This window comes from Petromyzon marinus, unplaced genomic scaffold, assembly GCF_048934315.1.
Source record: "Petromyzon marinus isolate PM22_M1 ecotype Great Lakes invasive population unplaced genomic scaffold, UKy_Petmar_22M1.pri1.0 PM_Scaffold_1, whole genome shotgun sequence".
In the NCBI taxonomy this organism is placed as follows: Eukaryota; Metazoa; Chordata; class Hyperoartia; order Petromyzontiformes; family Petromyzontidae; genus Petromyzon; species Petromyzon marinus.
Genome location: NW_027423057.1, coordinates 3,045,168 through 3,051,669, shown reverse-complemented (window position 1 = coordinate 3,051,669; position 6,502 = coordinate 3,045,168). Strand labels below are relative to the sequence as shown.

The following is a 6,502-nucleotide window of genomic DNA, read 5'->3' as shown; positions in this document are numbered from 1 at the left end:
GAACCTCACTGCCTCCTTACCGGAGGCTGTAAACATCAAGTGACCTGAAAACTGCGATGGGACGTGAAAGACAACATGGAGAGACAAGAGGGCGCCACGTGTGTTCTTCCATGGCAGCAGCAGCATCAACGCAGGCAATGAGGTTCAAATGGGCACAGGAACTTTGAGGTGGACCCACGAGTGTTTGAGCCACAGCGGCGTGCAATCGGCGACCTCTATACGCTTGGCGCAATCCGCACCGTCATTTCACGGAGCCCTTGTCCACTCGACGAGTGCGACGACGCCGTCCCACCGTCATTCGGCGCCTCGTGGTGACATCACAACAGCAAAGCGACAGGTGTTGTTTATTCATTTCTTGAGGCAATTCGAGGGCCCGGTTACATCGCGTTGTGATACACGCACACACCGTCAACATATACTACACCGGTTATAAAAAAAAAAGCAGGGGATAGAAAGGTGGGGGAGCGGACCCGACCACAGGTATTGTTTAAAAGACGTCAAGCGGACCGGGGGTTTTAAATGCAAGTCCATGCGGACACCAACATCCGAACGATTGTACCAATAAATCCTGAACCTTCTGGAAGATTTCAGCTCCCGCTGGTTTGGATCAGGGTGATGTTGGGGCAAATTCCATTAATTGGGAAAGGTGGCAATCTTGTGGGAATGTCCTCGCCAGAGAAGAAACTTGTCGCTTCCATGTTTTATTTTCATCCGACGTCCCATTAGCGAGATCCAGAGCGTGACGGACTCATATGGAGTCGGCCTCCTGTAATTTTTCTGGTCTCATTCTCACCACAGGTGAAGGCAGAGCCACACATCAACGTGCCAATGGGGCCACGGTTGAAGTGGTGGGGCCACGGTTGAAGTGGCGGTGGCCACGGGTCATGTGGCCTCTATGTATTTTCCATGTTGAAGGCCGATTGCCCCAAACATTGCCCGTCATATGCAGTGTCACTGAATAACGTGTGAAACATACTGTAGCATATACAAAATTGTATTTTCTTCATACATTAAATACAATAAACACAATAAACATGAAATGCGTATAGGACATTTATAACTCTCTCAATGACCAAACTTGTATTTTATGAACACACTTATACGAGCAAAATATGACAAAAGTGTTCCAGATTTCAGTTTCAATTGAGACTGAAATCCGGAATCATTACCCCCTACTGACAGACTAATAATACCCGCTCGCAGGCCAAGTGCTGATTCACCTTGGGGCCTCGCCTGGTATAGAGGTCGTGGGTTAAATCCCGACGCCTGTATATCTGGAGTTTGCATGTTCTCCCCGTGACCGCGTGGATTTTTCTCTGGGTCCTTCGGTTTTTCCCTCCACATTTAGAAACATGCGTTTAAAAGTATTTGGCTGCTATATATTTCTGCGTGACAAGCCACTTTATAGCGCTTTCATTTGTGGCCCGGTCGTTCCTGAAAGAGAGCTATACAGCTGAGTGGGCCTTACCTGGTAAAATAAAAAGAGATTAGTTTTGTTAGTTTATTTTGTGCCACAGGGGGACAGCTACAGGGGGGGGGGTGCCCATTAAAATGGTCGAGATGAGATGCAACTTAAGGCGCTTGTGACTTCCCAAAAATATTATTTATGGCAGGTTTTCACATCTAAACATCCCGGGTGGCATTGAAGCCAAGAGCTCCCACCCTAGGTGAGTAGCTACGAGAGCGGTGCTGTGCACGGCGACACGCCACTTTCTCCATCTGCCTGACTTGGTATTTTCTTTTTTGTTACTTAAATAAATGTTAATGTTTCGTTTTGTGTACGCGTGTATGTACACCGTTTGGGGAGCGGTGGTGCAGCAGTTAGCGCACTACGAACTCAGACATCTGAGTACGTGGTGTGGGGTGTGTATAACATCGCAAAACTGGGGAGGACAAAGGCAGCCAGACGTGGGGCTGGCCACACAACCACTTCTGTGCCATGCCGGCCATCATAGGTGCTACCCGTTAACAGCACTTGCCCCAGAAATCTGTTAACGGCGATACGGAGTACCTTTGTCTTTTTGTGCAATTGTGTGCTTCTGTGTGCGACGCATGCGACGATGTGCATGTTTGTGTTTGATAAATGTACATCCGCAATGTGTGTGTGACGCGTATGATGCACGTGTGTGACGACGGTTGGAACAGCGATTCACGCACTGCCCTATCCACGCGGCGACCTCTCCTCAACGTCTCGAGCCTCGGCGGAGAGCGCCGCGAGGTTCGACTCCAACTCCGGCTTTCCAGGGACAAACCCCCCCCCCCAATGCCCCTCCCCCCAGGCCCATGGGGGGGGGGGGAAGTCGCTCCCCTCCCTCACTCCACGCTCAGGAACTTCCTCTTCTTCGCCGTGTTCATGTACGGTCGCCAAGGCCACTCCACCTCGGCGGTGGCCGCGTTGTCCAGCGTGCCCAGTTTAATCTCATAGACTGCGCGACACACAAAAGCAAAGATCCCCCCCATGCAGCCTTTAACAGACGGCGTGGGAAAAGCGCTGTTCGTGTGTTAGCATGTAGGAAAGCCAGCACGGCACACCAAGGGGTGGGTGTGGGTGGCCAGCATTACGTCCGATCATCTTTGAATTTACACATCGCATCCGGGGTGGGGGAATGCGAGTCGGGTCACGGTACAGCGAATGCGACCAGAGCAGCGACCCCACCGACTCAAGTTCCGATCCGCTCTACAAGTCACCCGCGGGCCACCTAGCCCGAGGCTAGACTCTTACATTCAGCCCATCATCCTCTCAGGGGTCGATAAAATTTACAACCACTTCGTAGGGAAGTCCACAAGGAATGTGGAATTTCCACCGCCTCTGCAGGGGTGTAAAGTGGAGACGAGTAACAATGTGTCAGGCAGACTTACGCTCCATCTCGAATCACGGTCCCACCTCCTTCAACTCGATGTCCTTGCCGTCGCGCTTGTAGACGTTGTGCCTGTTGGGAGGGGGGAAGGGGGGCACAGAAGTCACGGGAGGGGTGGCGGCAAGTCACACGGACGGCGCTGGACTCTCATTACGTGTCCTCGCAGACGTTTGCCAGTTAGAGGCCAGCGGCCACACTGTTTAAAACTGCGGATGCATTAGCAAATGAACAACATTACGCGCCTTCAGCTTCAGAGATGGCGTTAAATAAAAACTCTGTGCTGTTGCTCGAAAACTAAAGTAAAACGAAACTATTTTTATTTTACCACTGAGCTATGTAGCTCTTTTTCACATAAAAATGTATAGCAGCAAAATACTCGAAATTCAAGTTTCTAAATGTGTAGGGAAAAACCCGGAGGACCCGGAGAAAAATCAAAGTGACCAGGAGGAGAACATGCAAACTCCGAATATACAGGCGGACACACAGCACCTGGCCCAAAAGTCTGCTCACTCTTTCCCATTCCGAGACATCTGCAAGTTGCCGGGTGGTAGGTGTCACGTTCACCGCTGAATCTCGGTACGCGCGAGCGGCTCGGCGTTAATTTTATTTATAGAGGCGTAGCGCTGCTGTTTTTAAAAGGCGTTGCCCTCACCGCAGAGAACCGTAGTGACACGACCGGCACTCTATGGAACAAAACTGTGCCACACGCCCTCCCGCATAGTCTTATGGGAGCAAAAGGTATGTCTTCAGGTCAGAAGACGTACTTGAGTTTTTCTTACGGTTCCGTTTCGACGACGTATATGTACATCATGGAAATGAGAAAGGGTTATAGCCTATACGAGGGATCTTTGTGCTTTGGGGATGGGGGAGGAAGATGTGGGTGAGACTGGCACGGTGCCCGCACGCACCCTCTTTCCGAGTCGCGACGTGAAGTTGTGCATCACGAGGTGTTGGAATGCCTCGGACATCATGTCCACGTCCGGATGTCGTGCCGCATCACCACGCTCGAGAGTGTCAAGTACACCGTGGCATCGTACCACGTGTCACATGAACAGCATGCCGGAAAGTTAGACACACCACAGGTGTCACACAGACTGTACTGGAGAGTTAAACAGACTGCCCTTCCATCTGCGGCATCATACCACATCACACCACATACACAGTTAAAACACCACAATTCCATGTCTGCAGCGTCATACTACACACCGCACATCGTACGCACAGCTAAATACACCTCCATCCCCGTCTGTTGCACCGCATCACACACGTCACACCATGCATCACACCGGGGAGCGGGAGCGGAGTAGCTATCTCATTACACTACAAATCCGGTGACCTGACTTCGATTTCCGGTGTGTCCAAGCATCGACAGTGGGGAGACAAAAGGGGCCAGATGCGGTAATGACCACACCACCCACCCCGCCGTGTGCCCTGCCGGCCTTCGTAGGTCGCTCGACAAACAGCATTTGCCCTGACAGCCTGTTAAAGGCTACACGGGGGAGCTTTGTCGACTGCGGTGCGTGCGCGTGCCTGGCATACCGCGGTGCTCATGCAGGACAATGAAGTCGTTGACGGCGTTGACGCAGCACGCCCACACCAGCGCCTGCAGCTTGTGGCCTCCGTGGTTCATCGGCTGAGCGTTCGGCAGGATCAGCTTCATCTCCTGCGGTGGTGGTGGGAGGGTGGTGGTGGTGTGGTAACATGACAGCAAGCGGTCACACACCGAGTCCGCTCTTCCCACCGGCGTCCGTCCCGGCCACGCTGCTTTCGCCCCCCCCACTTCCCCGCCCCCCCACTGTATCCGACTCGGGTTGTGTTGTTTGTTTTTTCCATTGCGGAAGCCGAGCCGAGCCGTGCCGGTATACGGGGTCGCCAAACCCCGTGTTGGCACAACTGGGATGCACCATTGGAAAAACTTTACTATTTTTATTTTACCAGGTAAGGCCCACTGAGCTATGCAGCTCTTTTCCAGAAGCGACCTGGCCACAAATCATAGCTCAACTAAGTGGCTTATCGCCATGTGGAAATTTATAACAGCCAAATACTCTTAAACGGACGTTGATTCTAAATGCGGAGGGAAAAACCGGAGGACCTGGAGAGAAATCCACGCGACTCCTCGGAAAGAGGCACGCAACTCCAAATATACAGCAGGCATCAGGGTCAGGATTGAACCTGCGACCTCCTGTATACCAGGTGAGGGAGTTAACATCTCGCGACAGTGGCGCCCCCAATGGTACATCTTTCCGTGACCACCGACCGTGCGTAGTGCTACAGTAGATACATTTTCGATGAATGGAAGGGATCGGTCATCGCGAAAAGGCGGACTGAATCGCGAGGAATGAAGTTGACAAAAGCTGCATGCACCAAACCAAAGTGTCCAACGCTCCACCACTTACGACCCCCCCCCCCCCCCACACAGCCTCCACCTTTCATCAACAACCAGATTTCTTCTGGTTAACTCAACGGATGCGAGTTGTCTCACACTGCACAAGCCCGATGATTGGTCGACACGACTCGTGTGAGGTGCAAGGAACTGATTCTAAAGCCGATAGAGAACACGTGTGTGTGTGTGCGGTAATTTAGCAGTTAGCATGCTGCCCCACAAACCTAGTGACCCGAGGTTTATTTCCGTTCATGGCCAACACCAGTGGCGATTATCTGAACTGGTCCTGGGCCTCCCCTAGATCAACTCAGCCTCAAACGAGTACCTAGTGCGGTGTTTAAACATCATTACCAGAGAGATAAAGGTGGCCAGTTGTGGTGCTAGCCACCTACACCCTCGCAAACAGCACCTGTCCCAAAAACCTGTTAAGGCTATATGGGGGACCTCTGTCTTTGCGCGCTTGTACACATGCAATACACGAGGACCCACATTCCTCGTGTGACCCCAAACCCTGTAGCCCCTGTGACCCCGTGCCCGCACCTTGATGAACTGCTTGAGGAGGGAGCTGGGGTCGCGTGAGGTCGTCGCCATGATGTGTGGGTCCTTCACGCCGGCTCAGCGGTACTCGTCATCCATGTGGCTGCTCACTCCTACTGACACGGGGGGGGGGGTGGATAGAAAGAGGTGGTAGATGGGGCAGGGGGGACGGAGAGGGTAGGTTATCATTTGCCATACTTCACCGTGCAGGTGAGTGAAGGTGTGTGTGTGGGTGGATGGATGGAAGGAGCGACCAGGAATGGTTGAGAATATCACTCTGCAGTGATCGCGTTGATTTTGTGTAGCGAGCTGAGCAATAATGAGACCTGGATGAGTCCCAATTGCAAGAGTGGGTGGGTGATATGGCAGGTGAGTGGGTAAATTGAGTAAAATGATGAGTGAGTGAATGAGTGCGTCAGTGCATGTTAAACCTCTTTGTTACAGCACGTAGCCAACCGTGGTAATCGGAAGTGTGACAAACTAACCACAAAAAGTAGTTCTCAAGAAATGAGTTTGTCAATCTAGACGATGATTTAAAAGTGCAAAGCTCCAGTGGCTTCCTAATATTGTAAGGAAGACCGCTCCAGAAGGAAGACTGCTCCAGAAGCACACGTTATGTGGTGACCACGGCCTTCATTTGACATTCCACAAAAATTTACGCCAGCCATCACACACACACGGCCGACTCTTTTTCCACGTTCACGCCACGGGATTTTTCAAAGTC

At 51.9% G+C, this 6,502-nt stretch overlaps 1 long non-coding RNA gene across 1 annotated transcript; it reads right to left on the bottom strand.

The window, feature by feature from the left end:
- Nucleotides 1–327: 327 nt before the first annotated feature.
- On the bottom strand, nt 328–6,104 carry LOC142922514 (uncharacterized). Its single transcript, XR_012940112.1, has 5 exons — nt 5,782–6,104; nt 4,398–4,521; nt 3,767–3,862; nt 2,860–2,930; nt 328–2,426 (listed from the first exon to the last, which is right to left on the bottom strand). It is a non-coding gene; the product is annotated as an uncharacterized LOC142922514 (long non-coding RNA).
- Nucleotides 6,105–6,502: the final 398 nt, after the last annotated feature.